The sequence below is a fragment of the Palaemon carinicauda genome, chromosome 15, assembly GCF_036898095.1.
Source record: "Palaemon carinicauda isolate YSFRI2023 chromosome 15, ASM3689809v2, whole genome shotgun sequence".
Taxonomy (NCBI): Eukaryota; Metazoa; Arthropoda; class Malacostraca; order Decapoda; family Palaemonidae; genus Palaemon; species Palaemon carinicauda.
This window is the reverse complement of record NC_090739.1, coordinates 134,243,016-134,260,264: the sequence shown is the minus strand read 5'-3', so window position 1 is coordinate 134,260,264 and position 17,249 is coordinate 134,243,016. Positions and strand designations below refer to the sequence as shown.

Here is a 17,249-nt window from a genome sequence, read left to right as displayed (position 1 = left end):
TGGCTATTTTTCAATTTTATCTTCCATTTTGTAGCTATTATTTTTATTTCTTAGAAAATGATGTTGAGAAAAAGTGAATTTAAGAAACTATTTCAAATTATAATACTCTTTTGTATATATTACTCTTTTCGTTTTTTGTTTTTTTTACAAATTAATTCATGAAATACTTTTAATGTTGCTGCTGAAGAAAAACTTCAGAGAAAGTAGTAGTGTTGACTGGGGTAATGTACCCTTAAGAGGATAAGATTCTCATTGTCTAATGTGGCACACTATTAAGGATACTAAAAGTTCTTAATAGTGTTGCTTTGTCCCCAGCTTCATAGCCTACTGCCACAGACTTTTCATAATTCCCTTTGGTCTCATCCCTGCTAGTTTTCCATTATTCTAACAATATTTTCTCCCCTTTTTTGCACTGTACTGGTATGTTGTTGTAATGGCTGAAATTCTCCCTACTATTGTGAAGTGAAGATTGCTTTCCAAATGTTTCGATTTTCTTTTTTTTAAGGGGACACTTTCCATCAGAATACAGTAAGGTTTATATATTTTCACATTGTAATTTTTTCATACTGTTAGTGCACATATTTAAGAATTACCTCATTCCTAATAAGAAGAGGCAATTTAAAAGTTTATACTAGGTATACTGTATTTCCATAGAAACTAAAACATCACCCAAGAAGTCCTATGAATTGCCCCTTTAGACAAGTTTTATAATTTCTGACTTAAATATACCCAGTTTAGTTTAAATAGATAAGATTACAACTAAGAAAAGATTATCCCAGGATGCCATGTTGTCAAGGAAAGCAAGATATTTTCAATATAAGTTTTGACTAAGAGTTATTTTTTTTTGCAAAGTTTATGCCCTCATAAAATTGTTTCAAACCAAAGGTTATGATTGATGGAAAGTTGGAGCATAAAACATGGAAACTAGAGAAACTGAAGGTGATAAGAACAACAGCATTAGTTTTGTGAACTGTTCCTCATTAAATGAAGGAAGGGTGATGTTAATATGTAAAAGTGACTGTGGTCCTGTATATTTTTTCACATATATGCAGCTGTTACCTATAAGTGTTGTGATAGTATATACTATTAGTAAAATCTATTTTAACAATGATAATTTTGTAATTATGATAGGCAGACCAAATAGTTCTTGAATTAATTATTTTAAAGTTTAAGACTTGAATATGAAGGATTACAGCTCATCTGATATTTTGACATTCATGAGTTGAGAAAAAATGTTCTTGTCTAATGTACATACTGAAGTGCTAAATTTTACTACTATTTGTTTCAGAATTTAAGTTTTTAATACTTTTATTTTTTTTTTTGGTTAATATATTTATTGATAATTAACTCTTTTATTACCAAGAGCTGTGTATTTTTAATTTTACTTAGATTAAGGTAATACAAATGTGATTATTGGACACATCACCAATGACTTCTCTTGTATCTTTTGTTCTGCCCAAAACATTTGTAAGATATGAATTGTACTTTCAGTAGAATGTGTAACCATATTAGGTAGCATTTCTTAAATATAATTACCCTAATCAACACTACAGAACATTATTGACTCTTAAATGAATCTTTTTCCGACTTGTACTTTTTTGGCAGCATTCACATTCTTGAAGTAAATCTGTTGCTCACAAGTATGTGCTGTATTACTTCCTTTAGTCTTATTTTTTTAATTTTTTTTTTTTATCAAGATATTTTTGTTGAAAGCAAGAGTTTTTTCTTTGTTATGTCTATCTTTTTTTCAATGCTGTGTAAATAATCTTTCTCCTGTGTTACCTGATATGTATTATATATTGATTATAAGATGGCTATTTTACCATAAAAGGACAGTTTAGTTTATTGATCACAAATGAAATAGCTATTTTTTTTGTACATGGAAGATAAACTTTAGTTATTAAAGGATTGTGGTAACCTTATGGAAATGTCCCTGACTCTTATTCTACGGGTCGGGAATTTGAGCCCTGCTCACAGCCTGAATAGTTTTCATTAGTGTCCACAATCTTATCGTACTTTTGAGCAAGGGATGGGGAATTTGGGGGTTATAGGTCTGCATGCTTGAGTTAGCAGCAGCCATTGTGTGGCTCTCCATGGTCCTAGTTTGAGTGAAGCCACTTGGGTGCTGATCATATATATGTACAGTATATACGGTCAGTCTCTTAGGACATCGTGTGACAAGCTCAGTAACTTTTCCTGTACCTATGCCACCTAGGAGCAACCTTTAACCATTTGAAAAATTGTCATAAAGACCTATGGCTTGATTTTGACATTTGAAATCTGTACTTTATTCTGAATTATGATCAGAAGGGTTTTAGAAGTATCGTCTTGTACTTATTATTAATATACTGTAAACATCAGTGATAGAAATTGAACCTGAAAAATGCTGAAAAAGGAAATATTTTTTTCTAGGATTTGGAAGCTATAATTGCAGGAAGTGAATCTTAAAGAAAGAATTGTAATTATTTTGTTGTTACAACACTGATGATTTCATCTTGGTATGAACAATCAATTTACATTTTATATTCCTTATTTTGTTTATTAGATCGGTCTCTATTCTCATTAAAAACAATAGAAGAAAATATTTGGCTGTATCAATTTAAATCCTCTTTAATAACATTGTGTGATTAGCCGTTTAGCTGATATATACCGATGTCCCTCTTCTTGACATTATGTACTTCAAGTTGTGTAAAATAAGTTTACACTTACTTCAATAAATCTTACTGAAGTTCATTGCTGTTCCTTAACTGGTGGTAACCGCCTCAAATCCTAAATATAATAGAAATTTCTGCAACTCTCTCCATCACTATGATCACTACATTATGTAGTGCTTCCCAACCACTTATGACTGCTACTTAAATAGATGGATTGAAAGCGCCTGCTACCTCATTCACCGGCAAAATTTAAAGGGGGAAAGCCTGCAGTTGTACATACATACATACATATACCAAAGGCACTTCCCCCAATTTTGGGGGGTAGCCGACAACAGTTGTGCATAAAGTAAAAAAAAAATACAAGAGATAGGTGAACAAGTGGGAAACACCAATGAAGTTACTCTCAGCCCTACTTATTTGCGGTGCTTGGGTACCAGACCCGTGATAAGCGAGTATATGCAAATACTTGCTGCCCTAGTCTAAGTTAACTCCTAACCTAAAAACTTACGACCCATTGCCCACGTGGCAGACTAACACACTTAACCCTCTGTACTGCCTTATATTGTTTTTACTTGGTTTCTATCTCGGTAGAAGTATTGTGTTAACGAATAAACATATTTCATTAAGTACAGTACAGTACAGTACACGGTAAGACTACGATACACACATCACGAGTCATCGCCACCCTTATATGTAAAATATGACATTCGTAGATAATTTGTGTTTTTCCTAACGATACAAATCTTAGCTATTTATTAGGGGTATTACTTTCGGCGTAGCTGAAATGACGAGCCATTAAAGTTTAGCGAGGATTAACTACCCACACTGCTAGTTAGGGGGGTTAGCTTGCTACCACTCCCACTCACACACCTGTGATTTAGCTCACTTTGCTTGGAGGTAGGACTTCAAGGGGGATGGGGCTGGCGGGCAAGTTAAAATTAATAACTAAGGTTTGTATCGTTAGGAAAAATACAAATTATCTATGAATTTGTCATTTGTTCCGTAACTGGAATATAAATCACGCTATTTATTAGTGGGTGACTCGCCCATTAGGAAGGGTGGACGTCCCTGCCAATCTGGTTTTGGCTTTACCACGGGGGCTCCTTGTCTGAGTATGTCAGTACTCAAAAATAAGGAGTCCCTGCCCCTTGCTATGCAAGGTCCGCGGCCTACGCAAGCTGTGTGTTGAGATATATAGAAGTGTGACTGCCCAGGTAAAATTATTTAGAAGGAAAAACTTGTAACCAGACTCCCAATACCACCTCGCTAGGGTATGGGGCGCAACAGTATAAGTTTTAATACTAGGTACAAAAGGGAGCATGGTTTACCTGCAGTGATTTGAGGTCAGCTTGTGCAGAGAACCCAGGATGCTGCTTTCCCCATGAGGGGAGGATGAAGAAAAGAATAAGCTGGTCAAACCTTTTCATTTACGCAGACTAAAACCGGGTAACAATGCCCTCAACCTTATGTTACTTATCCAATAAGGAGCTTAAGGTATTAAACCAGCTGTTGTGTAGCCACCACAGAACCGATAGGAAACGTATCGAGTTTCCTGTGGGTCGCTTCTTGCAGGTAGTGGGATGTGAAGGTAGTTTGACGTTTCCACACCCCAGCCTGAAGAACCTGCATCACTGATTAGTTTCTCTTGAATGCCAGGAACGTAGCTATGCCCTTGACATCGTGAGCTCTGGGGGGATGTGAAGGAGGAGGGTCTGGATTCAGTGCATGGTCTATGACCTTGCAAATCCATGCTGATATTGCATTCTTGGTGAACCTCCTCTTTGTCCTTCCTGTGCTGACGAAGAGTGCAGGCACACGAGGACAAGCTGCGGCTGTTCTCTTAAGGTACAGCCTCAAACTCCTCACTGGGCAGAGTAAGAGATGATCAGGGTCATCTGTTACAGAAAGAAGACTCAAAATCCGGAAAGAGTCAAATCGTTGATCCGCTACTCCTGGGTTCTGAGTCTTAGCAATAAACTCAGGGACGAAGCTGAACATTACCTCTCCCCATCCCCTTGAATGGGCGATGTTGTATGAGAGACCATGAAGTTCACTGACTCGTTTGGCCGAAGCCAAAGCTAGCAGGAACACCATCTTCCAAGTTAGTGGGCGATCTGTTGCCTGGCATAATGGTTCATAGGGAGGTCTCTCAAGAGACCTGAGAACTCAAACTCTGTTTCATGGGGGAGGTCTCACTTCAGACTGAGGACAGGTAAAAAAAGTTCATAACTCCGTATGATTAAGGAAAGCTCTAGCGATGAAGAAATGTTCATTCCTTTCAGTCTAAAGGCGAGACTTAAGGCTGAGCCTTTTACCGCCGGGACTGCCAGGCGCATTTCTTCACGCAAAAATGCGAGGAACTTCGCTATTGCTGGAATAGTGGCATCGAGAGGAGAGATAACCCTTCCACGACACCAACCACAGAAGACTTTCCACTTTGCCTGGAAGACTGCTGCTGATGACTTTCGCAGGTGTCCAGACACCCTGATCGCGAAAATCCTCTCTGAGAGAGAAGATGCTGGATAATCTCCAGGCGTGTGGAATATGTTGGCATGTGGTTGTTTGAGTAGATCGTGTCGTGGAGGGAGTTCTCTTCGGGGCTCTGTTAGGAGTTGCATAAGGTCCGGAAACCACTCTGCATGATGCCATAGTGGAGCTATGAGGGTCATTGAAAGGTTAACCGATGTTCTGGCCTTGTTCAGTACCCTCCTCATCAGACAGAACGGGGGAAAGGCAAAAACGTCGATGTTGTCCCACCGTTGTTGGAATGCATCTTGCCACAGAGCCTTGGGGTCTGGGACTGGGGAACAATACAATGGGAGCCTGAAGTTCAGGGCCGTTGCGAAGAGGTCCACTATCGGAGAACCCCACAAAGTCAGGACTTTTTTGGCTACTAGATGATCCAAAGACCATTTGGTACTCACTATCTGAGATGCTCTGCTCAATTTGTCGGCAAGCACATTCCTTTTGCCGGGAATAAAGCGTGCCGATAGAGGTATCGAGTGGATCTCGGTCCATCTCATTATCTCTACCGCTAGATGTGATAGGTGTTGCGAAAAAGTACCTACTTGCTTGTTGATGTAAGCCACTACTGTGGTGGTGTTGCTCATCATCAACACTGAGTGGCTGACCAGGAACTATTGGAACTGTTGAAGGGCCAGAAAGACGGGCTTCATCTCTAGGAGATTTATGTGGAAGTACTCTTCTGACTTTGACCAGAGGCCTGAGGTCGTGTGGTGCAGCACGTGGGGCCACCCACCCTTTTTTTGAAGCGTCTGAGAACAGCATCAAATCTGGGGGGAGGACGAGAAGATCCATTCCCTTTCGTAGATTCTCGTCTGCCACCCACCACTCGAGGTTCGTCAGCTCCGCTGATCCCATGGGGATTCGGATGTCCGGGGAATCGAGAGAGTGATTCCACCGGGACTTGAGTTGCCACTGGAGGGATCTCATCCTGAGGTGACCATTGGGAAGTAGACGGGCCAGTGATGAAAGGTGACATAGGAGACGTAACCACATCTGAAATGGGAGTTCTTCTCGTCTGAGGAAGGGTCTTGCGACCTTCCTTAGCCTTGCTATTCTGTCGTTTGATGGGAAGGCTTAGTGGAGATTGGTGTCTATTATCATGCCTAGGTATACCCGTCTCTCTGTAGGAGGCAGGGAGGACTTCTCGAGATTTACCATGATCCCCAGATCTTGGCAAAGTCTCAGAGATTGTCTCGGTATTGAAGAAGGGTTGACACCGAGTCTGCTAGGATTAGCCAGTCGTCCAGATAAGGAGGAAACGACTGGTATTTCCTGTTGTCTAGGCTGAATCTGTACTTCCTTGAAGACAGATGGACTGGGATCTGGAAGTACGCGTCCTTTAGGTCCAGTGTAAACATGAAGTCCAGTGGTCTTGCAGCTAGTCTGACCGTGTCTGCCGTCTCCATGCTGAACAGAGTTTGCTTGACAAACTTGTTCAGGGCTGAGAGGTCAATGACTGGTCTCCAGCCTCCTTTCTTACTAGCAAGAGTCGACTGAAGAAGCCTGGGGACCCGTCGAGGACCTCCTGGAGAGCGCCCTCCTTCAACAGGGTCTGGACTTCTGGCCGAAAGGCCGGCCCCTTTGCTGATCCCATGGCAAAGGAGTCTATCGACACTGGATTCCTGGTCAGGGGAGGGAGAGATGTTATGAACGGGATGCGATATCAAAGACGAATCACGGAGATTGTCCAGGGTTCGGCCCCGAATTGCTTCCACCTGTCCGAGCAACTTTGTACTCATCCCCCCACTAGTGGACAAGCAGGGGGGAGTGCCTATCCTAGCATGTGTAGCCTGTGGAACACCAGAAATCACATTCCTATACTCACTATGGTGCCCATCAACAATAACTCTTTGCAATATATTACTTAAAAATTCAATAATGATTCTAAGAAAAGACCCACCTACTCCCAACTGTTTGAGTTTGAAAAAAAGGGTCTCAGGATTAACAAGTCAAAGGCTGCACTAAAATCTAAGCCACCTTTGCAATGGCCCGAGTTTAGTAGAAGTAGAAGAAAATAGGAGCCCGAGAGTGATCTTCGGCTTTGGAGTCTTCCCATAAGCTAAAAACCCCGTTGGGCTCTTTTTTTCACCCTCCGGTGTTTAGACTTCTGCTTCCCCTGTGGAGGAAAGACAAGAAGGAAAGTGGTGACCTATTCCTTCCCTCGGAACAAGATTCGGGAGAGCTGCTTTCCACCTTTACCCCAGAGGTGAAAGGTCCTGTCCTTCCGCTTGCATTGATCCTGAAGGAAGTCGCTACTGATCTTTGCTCCTCGTCTTCCAGTGTCACCTAGAGCAGTGGAAGTATCACCAACTTTGACTACTGATAAGGAAAGAAACCTAGTTACCCTACCAATCCTGTTACTTCGGCCTCATCCTCCACTACTAAGTATTCAACTGTGTCAAGCCACCCCATAGGTCAAGAAGTGCAAACTGTCTACAGTAAGTCTTCAAAGACTTCAGTCATTCTTCATGCTAGCAAGAAGAGCTGTGGAACCTCCCCAAATCATGACAACTCTCCTAAAGAAGGAAACAGGTGTAGAGGACGAGACGAATCACCTTTCAGATAGGATAGTCGTAGACCTATGAGACCTTCGTCATCCAAGTCTTCCTCCCCTTTGTGATTTGAATTGAATATAAAATTTAGACTTTAAGCTAAGCACTGGGGCATCAAAGGCCATTCAGCGCTATACCTGTATAATGCAAATTAACCATATCCGTACACTCCAGATGTGGTATTTCACCCTATAAAATCAACTACATTTGTCTACGAGGATTGAAGAGAAACTTCTAAACAAAACTTATTTGTTATGAAAAGTTGCTCACTCATGTAGCTTCCCTACACCTAGGGTCTGATCCAGCAAATAACAGAACTACTGCTGCACCCCAAAGAGGGGGATGAAAGAAAAAGTAGAATGGTCAATTGACCTTACCTTTCATTTTGAGAGGCCCTTCCCCCAAATATCATAGCTGTACAGTATTAATAACATCCACAGGGCATATACATGTAAAGTTGAACCTCACAACAACAGACACTGTTACTACAGACTTCGGATATAACGAACGAAAATTCAGATAACGAGTAGTATTCGGCAGGCAAAGGTCATTGTAAGAGGTTCATAGTTATGACATAATTTTATTCATTTACTGTACATTGATTTATATCTGTAGGACAGCCCCTTAAAAAAAAAAAACAATTCTACATCAATTAAATTAACTCTTTTTCAATGAGGCCATCGGAGAATGTGTAAACACACTCAGGTGATCTTGTCCTCAGCTGATTCCAAGCAACCACTCTCAAGGATATACGGACATGTACTGTACATAACAAGTAGTTGTATTCTTAATAGATGTGAAGATGTTATTACAAAGGTTTTTATACTTACTATATCCTTAAAAATTCAAAATAAACTAAATACGCTTCCATATTTTTTTCTTACGTAGGACTAAAGAGAGCAATTGTTTTGCTACTTCCGTCGCCAATTACAACCAACCAACAAACGAAGGAATGCATTTACATATCCAATTGATAACTAATGACACTAATAACTTTTAGTAAACTGTATGTAAGCTATGGTAGTCTATAACATACAGTATTGATATTTGGGCAATATTTATTACAGTATAAGATGCTTTGAATAAGTTTGGAGATCACATAATTGAGACCACCTAAGAACATTAAACTTCACCAGCTGATTAAAGCTACCACAAGGATATGTGCTCATATAAATAGAAAGTGTTCTTAACATAATTTCCGTAGGGTACAACCCTCTGCCGCAGCAGCTTATTTCTCAACCTCTTGCTTGACCTTGAACTTTAACCTTAACATGAATTAATTGGCGTGGATTTTCATATAATCAAATACGAACCAAATTTGAAGTCCCTGACATAATGTCCAATTTTACAGCTGATTACGTGAATTGGACATTTTGCTTGAATGTGACCTTGCCATTGACCTTCCAAAGTTTAATCATTTCCAGCTTTTTACATAACAGTTAATCCCTGAAAGTTTCATTACTCTACAATTAAAATTGTGGCCAGGAAGCTGTTCACAAACACACACACACCAACAAATACAAACAGGGGTGAAAACATAACTTCCCTCCAACTTCGTTGGCAGAGGTAATAATAGAGCTTTCAGACAGTTTATTAAAAGCTATAAGTATTGTCAGTTATCACTTGGATGTATAAATGCGTTCGTTTGTTCATTGTGATTGGTGATGAAACAAACAAAGACGATGGTTTTCCTTTGGGGCGCCGTATGTATAGAAAATACGAAATAGAATCCGTTTTATTTCATTTAGTTTGAATTTCTATGCATTCATTAAGTAGAACAAAATTTTTAATAAATTCTTTACATAACTAAAATCTAACTTATAGGCCCAAACAGATGATTTTATGATTCAGCAGTCATTTTATATTAGATGGATGATAAATTAAAATTTGTCTTCAATTTTTACCTAATTTAGTCTAAAGGTCATTTTATGTACGGATATATACAATATTTACATTCATTTACAAAGTATACATGTATCTATTATTTAACAAATTTCTTTTACTTTAACTGTAAGGATAGTAGTAGTTCCAAGATTAATCGCTAGTGTTTTCTGGCGCTGTATTCAGTTTTTGATATGGACCATGCTTAAAATAACCTTTGTTTTCGTGAGTTTCATTTGATTTAAATATCACAAATTTGTATTTTTCCTAACAGTACTTACCTCGAACTACTTTCTTAGGAGTATCTGGGATCTCCTACCATCCGACCAGAGTTTAGTGTAGTTTACCCTATACCTGTTTTCTATGAGGGATAACCTCAGGTGGAGTGATACGCGGCTTGAGGCTAACCCCGGGTCAGAGAGCATCAGGTAAGTGAAAAAAAAGGCGTGTTAATCTAAATATTTCTTGATGAAACCTAGGTCAGATATTGTAGTTCTATAGCCTATGGTGTGATTTTGCACTTCAAGAAACCTTTTGCGAATACAACGGACAATCGGCAGTAACGGACACCCCTTCCCCTTATTAGTCCGTTATTGTGAGGTTCGACTTGTATACTACTGTATCCATTTTGCTTGCCTAAATGTGTTTTGAGACCAAGGACGAGTTAATGAGAAAAAATAATTGTAAAACAACTCCATGTTTAGCCTTATAGAAAACCAAAAAGAATCTGTTTTATAATCTCCTGATGTAGCAGCTCATATTACAGAATGCAAGAATTAGAAGTTCAAAGTTGTTTACAAACCAATTTTTTCAATAATGGCTCAGATGCCACTCATGTAAAGTAAATGGTTGGAAAATAGCCAATGTATACAGAACTTATTAGGGTTGTAAAGTTGAAGGGTTGGTTATTTAAATAGCTAATGTATACAGAAGTTGGAAGGGCTGTAAAGTCAATGGGTTGGAAAATAACTAATGAAAACAGAACTTACCAAAGGCAATAACAAGGAACAATCAGCTTGAAGAAACTTATAACTTGAATAAATGATGTAATTTTACTGGTAAAGAAGTCTTTCATTTCCAGACGCAATTCACTTCATCCTAAAATAAATCCTAGGATTTGAAATTAATTCTATATTTCAAGTATAAAAAAGCTTAATTCTAAAGAGGGCAATGGAGACGAGTGGTTTTACAAAAACATAAAATTGTTTAGTTTTACAAAAATAAAATTGTTTTATTGTTTTAACATATGTACAAGCAATAAGAAAGGGGGAGTACAGAAGAAGAACACTGTAACTTAACCTGGTATTGGGAATGTCACAGGTCACATAACTAGCTATAAACATCAAAATAGCTTAATAGTGCAATATTTAAAAGAATAGTCCTTTTATAGAGTGAAATTAACTGGTAATTGTACAATACATACAATACAGGTACTGTATCTCAATTGCTGAATATCTCGAACAAATACAATATAAAGACTGCAACTTCTGATTTGTGATTAAGGGATGACCATTCAACGTAGTTATTGATCTGCACTTGTCAGGATGATCTTGCCAATGGGTCACTGAGATACCACTTCGTTTCTGTAAGGAATATAATGCAGAAGAAAATGTCAAATTCAATCTCCTTAAATCTAAGGGCGGGTTTACAAGGTCGAGCGGTTCGACAGGCAAGTGTTTGAAGAGATGTTTGAACATGGGAACGGGGTATTTGGTTGTCCAACGTGTTTGTCGACTTTTGTGGGCGGGGCTTCATTGTCCACAAACCTTATGCATTTGTGGCTGACTCCACCTTTTCAAACCGTTTGACAACCGGGTTCGAAGAACCGTTTGACTGTGTAGACCCGGTTAAGAGACTTAAAATTGCAATCATGGTGACCAATAACTAAATTAATCTAACCATGTCATATCTATAGCATCAATCCTTTCTAAAAACAGCTAATGATGACATACTAAAGCTTACTATTGGTGAATAATGTCAACTGTGCAACTATTTTAACTGACCGGACAAGTTAAAATGACTGAATGTCCAATAGAGAATACTGTTCCCCTACTGTATAGGACCAGAAAAACAGCAGTCAAAGTAAAGTAAGTAGGTATCTAAAAACCATAGGACCAGAAAAACAGCCGTCAAAGTAAAGTATCTAAAACCATTGTTCAACTTTTGCCTCAAAGGATTGAACATACTGTACTCTGTACCTCAAGATTTAGGGAATAGAATGCTTTCCTACATGTACAGTAGCTACAACAAACAAGATAAACAAACATTATATTCTTGAATTAATTTTTATTTTTCCTGACTATACAAGCCTGAGTCCTTTACAGGCCCCACCATCCCCAAAGTAAGCTATGCTCTCACATTTTACCACAGACCTAAGACTTGTCGGGGGGTAGTGAGGCGGGGAATATAACTTAAATTTGTAATGAGATTCATACCATCTAGAAAAATGCAAATTACTTAAAATCGTTATTTATTCCTACACGAATACAAATCATTGTACCTTAGTAGGGAGGAAGTACCGGGACTCATAATTGAATGGTTCAATTTCCAGGGATTGGTCAATATATTTAGTTCTGTTAAGGAGCAGAAGTGAAGGCTAGGTGACTAGTCTATGGTCATGGAAGAACCCAAGTCTGTGTTGTCTGAATGTATGGTCTTTTAGGAGAAATGCACCTGCATACATTCTATCCATATCCCCCCCCCAACTTCATCTGGGAGAGATACTTATCAAAACTTGTTTGTAAAGAAATGTTGCTCGATCGTCGAGCTTACCTGCATATTGTATTCAGTCAGTCCAACACCTAATACTATGACTGCTGCAGCCCAAGGGAGGGAAAGAAAGAAAAGGAGATAGGCCAGTCATTCTTACCTTTCATTCCAACCTAACACTGGGACTTTAATCTAAGATGAGATACTGCTTGTCCACTGAGGGAGCTGTTTCCTACACATCTGGCTGAGCACCTACCACTGGTATACAAGGATCTGTGGGTATCCTGTACTCCAGATGGAGCAATTCGTCACCTCCCTTCAAGATATGCGCTAAGCAATGACTCCTCTCTTCAAGACAAGCGCTAAGCAATCAGACTCCTCCCTTCAAGACATGCTCTAAGAATTCAGACTTCTCCCTTCAAGACATGCGCTAAGCACTCAGAATCCTCCCTTCAAGACTTGTGCTAAACACTCAGACTCCTCCCTTCAAGAGATACGCTAAGCAATCAGACTCCTCCCTTCAAGACATGCTCTAAGAATTCATACTTCTCCCTTCAAGACATGCGCTAAGCACTCAGAATCCTCCCTTCAAGACTTGTGCTAAACACTCAGACTCCTCCCTTCAAGAGATACGCTAAGCAATCAGACTCCTCCCTTCAAGATATGCTCTAAGAATTCAGACTTCTCCCTTCAAGATATGCGCTAAGCAATCAGACTCCTCCCTTCAAGACATGCTCTAAGAATTCAGACTCCTCCCTTCAAGACATGCGCTAAGCACTCAGAATCCTCCCTTCAAGACTTGTGCTAAACACTCAGACTCCTCCCTTCAAGAGATACGCTAAGCAATCAGACTCCTCCCTCCAAGACATGCACTAAGCAATCAGACTCCTCCCCCCAAGATATGTACAAAGCAATCAGACTCCTCCCTCCAAGACATGCGCTAAGCAATCAGACTCCTCCCTTCAAGATATGGGCTAAGCAATGACTCCTCTCTTCAAGACAAGCGCTAAGCAATCAGAATCCTCCCTTCAAGACTTGTGCTAAACACTCAGACTCCTCCCTTCAAGAGATACGCTAAGCAATCAGACTCCTCCCTCCAAGACATGCACTAAGCAATCAGACTCCTCCCCCCAAGATATGTACAAAGCAATCAGACTCCTCCCTCCAAGACATGCGCTAAGCAATCAGACTCCTCCCTTCAAGATATGGGCTAAGCAATGACTCCTCTCTTCAAGACAAGCGCTAAGCAATCAGAATCCTCTCTTCAAGACTTGTGCTAAACACTCAGACTCCTCCCTTCAAGAGATACGCTAAGCAATCAGACTCCTCCCTCCAAGACATGCACTAAGCAATCAGACTCCTAACCCCAAGATATGTACAAAGCAATCAGACTCCTCCCTCCAAGACATGCGCTAAGCAATCAGACTCCTCCCTTCAAGATATGAGCTAAGCAATGACTCCTCTCTTCAAGACAAGCGCTAAGCAATCAGACTCCTCCCTTCAAGACTTGTGCTAAACACTCATATTCCTCCCTTCAAGACATGTGCTAATCAATCAGACTCCTCCCTCCAAGACATGCGCTAAGCAATCAGACTCCTCCCCCCAAGATATGTACAAAGCAATCAGACTCCTCCCTCCAAGACATGCACTAAGCAATGAGACTCCTCCCTTCAAGATATGGGCTAAGCAATGACTCCTCTCTTCAAGGCAAGCGCTAAGCACTCAGAATCCTCCCTTCAAGACTTGTGCTAAACACTCAGACTCCTCCCTTCAAGAGATACGCTAAGCAATCAGACTCCTCCCTCCAAGACATGCACTAAGCAATCAGACTCCTCCCCCCAAGATATGTACAAAGCAATCAGACTCCTCCCTCCAAGACATGCGCTAAGCAATCAGACTCCTCCCTTCAAGATATGGGCTAAGCAATGACTCCTCTCTTCAAGACAAGCGCTAAGCAATCAGACTCCTCCCTTCAAGACTTGTGCTAAACACTCAGATTCCTCCCTTCAAGACATGTGCTAATCAATCAGACTCCTCCCTCCAAGACATGCGCTAAGCAATCAGACTCCTCCCTTCAAGTTATGCGCTAAGCAATCAGACTCCTCCCTCCAAGACATGCGCTAAGCAATCAGACTCCTCCCTTCAAGATATGCGCTAAGCAATCAGACTCCTCCCTCCAAGATATGCGCTAAGCAATCAGACTCCTCCCTTCACTATATGCGCTTAGCAATCAGACTCCTCCCTTCAAGATATGCGCTAAGCAATCAGACTCCTCCCTTCAAGACGTATGCTAACCAATCAGACTCCTCCCTTCAAGACATGCACTAAGCAATCAGACTCTTCCCTTCAAGACATACGCTAACCAATCAGACTCCTCCCTTCAAGACATGCACTAAGCATTCATACTCTTCCCTTCAAGACATGCACTAAGTAATCAAACTCCTCCCTTCAAGACATGCACTAAGCAATCAGACCTTTCCCTTCAAGACATATGCAAAGCAATCAGACTCCTCCCTTCAAGACATGCACAAAGCAATCAGACTCTTCCCTTCAAGACAGTGATACACTAACCAATCAGACTCCAGCCTTCAAGACATGCACTAAGCAATCAGACTCTTCCCTTCAAGACATACGCTAACCAATCAGACTCCTCCCTTCAAGACATGCACTAAGCATTCATACTCTTCCCTTCAAGACATGCACTAAGTAATCAAACTCCTCCCTTCAAGACATGCACTAAGCAATCAGACCTTTCCCTTCAAGACATACGCAAAGCAATCAGACTCCTCCCTTCAAGACATGCACAAAGCAATCAGACTCCTCCCTTCAAGACATGCACAAAGCAATCAGACTCCTCCCTTCAAGATATGCGCTAAGCAATCAGACTCTTCCCTTCAAGACGTATGCTAAGCAATCAGACTCCTCCCTTCAAGACATGCACTAAGCAATCAGACTCTTCCCTTCAAGACATACGCTAACCAATCAGACTCCTCCCTTCAAGATATGCACTAAGCATTCATACTCTTCCCTTCAAGACATGCACTAAGTAATCAAACTCCTCCCTTCAAGACATGCACTAAGCAATCAGACCTTTTCCTTCAAGACATACGCAAAGCAATCAGACTCCTCTCTTCAAGACATGCACAAAGCAATCAGACTCTTCCATTCAAGACATACACTAACCAATCAGACTCCAGCCTTCAAGACATGCACTAAGCAATCAGACTCTTCCCTTCAAGACATACGCTAACCAATCAGACTCCTCCCTTCAAGACATGCACAAAGCAATCAGACTCTTCCCTTCAAGACATACACTAACCAATCAGACTCCTCCCTTCAAGACATGCATAAAGCAATCAGACTCTTCCCTTCAAGACATACGCTAACCAATCAGACTCCTCCCTTCAAGACATGCACTAAGCATTCATACTCTTCCCTTCAAGACATGCACTAAGTATTCGAACTCCTCCCTTCAAGACATACGCAAAGCAATCAGACTCCTCCCTTCAAGACATGCACAAAGCAATCAGACTCTTCCCTTCAAGACATACACTAACCAATCAGACTCCAGCCTTCAAGACATGCACTAAGCAATCAGACTCCAGCCTTCAAGACATGCACTAAGCAATCAGATCTTTCCCTTCAAGACATACGCTAACCAATCAGACTCCTCCCTTCAAGACGTGCACTAAGCAATCAGACTCTTCCCTTCAAGACATACGCTAACCAATCAGATTCCTCCCTTCAAGACATGTACTACGCATTCATACTCTTCCCTTCAAGACATGCACTAAGCAATCAGACTCCTCCCTTCAAGAAATGCGCTAAACAATCAGACCTTTCCCTTCAAGACATACGCAATGCAATCAGACTCCTCCCTTCAAGACATGCACTGAGCAATCATACTCTTCCCTTCAAGACATACGCTAACCAATCAGACTCTTCCCTTCAACAAATACGCTAACCAATCAGACTCTTCCCTCCAAGACATGCGCTAAGCAATCATACTCTTCCCTTCAAGACATACGCTAACCAATCAGACTCCAGCCTTCAAGACATGCACTAAGCAATCAGACCTTTCCCTTCAAGACATAAGCTAACCAATCAGACTCCTCCCTTCAAGACATGCACTAAGCAATCAGACTCTTCCCTTCAAAACATACGCTAACCAATCAGATTCCAGCCTTCAAGACATGCACTAAGCAATCAGACCTTTCCCTTCAAGACATAAGCTAACCAATCAGACTCTTCCCTCCAAGACATGCACTAAGCAATCAGACTCTTCCCTTCAAGACATGCGCTAAACAATCAGACCTTTCCCATCCAGACATACTCAAAGCAATCAGACTCCTCCCTTCAAGACATGCACTAAGCAATCAGACTCTTCCCTTCAAGACATACGCTAACCAATCAGACTCCTCCCTCCAAGAGATGCGCTAAGCAATCATACTCTTCCCTTCAAGACATACGCTAACCAATCAGACTCTTCCCTTCAACACATATGCTAACCAATCAGACTCCTCCCTCCAAGAGATGCACTAAGCAATCAGACTCCTACCTTCAAGACATGCGCTAAACAATCAGACCTTTCCCTTCCAGACATACGCAAAGCAATCAGACTCCTCTCTTCAAGACATGCACTAAGCAATCAGACTCTTCCCTTCAAGACATACACTAACCAATCAGACTCCTCCCTTCAAGACAGGCACTAAGCAATCAGACTCTTCCCTTCAAGACATACGCTAACCAATCAGACTCCTCCCTCCAAGAGATGCGGTAAGCAATCATACTCTTCCCTTCAAGACATATGCTAACCAATCAGACTCTTCCCTTCAACACATACGCTAACCAATCAGACTCCTCCCTCCAAGAGATGCACTAAGCAATCAGACTCCTCCCTTCATGAAATGCACTAAACATTCAGACC

The 17,249-nt window shown here is 40.8% G+C and overlaps 1 long non-coding RNA gene across 2 annotated transcripts in view; it reads right to left on the bottom strand.

Moving 5' to 3' along the window:
• Positions 1-10,824: 10,824 nt before the first annotated feature.
• The window catches only part of LOC137654762 (uncharacterized), a 100,572-nt gene continuing 94,147 nt past the window's right edge, over positions 10,825-17,249 (bottom strand). For both annotated transcript variants that reach the window (XR_011046715.1, XR_011046714.1), the window contains exon 3: positions 10,825-11,196. This is a non-coding gene — a long non-coding RNA (uncharacterized lncRNA). The remainder of the gene's footprint in view (positions 11,197-17,249) is intronic.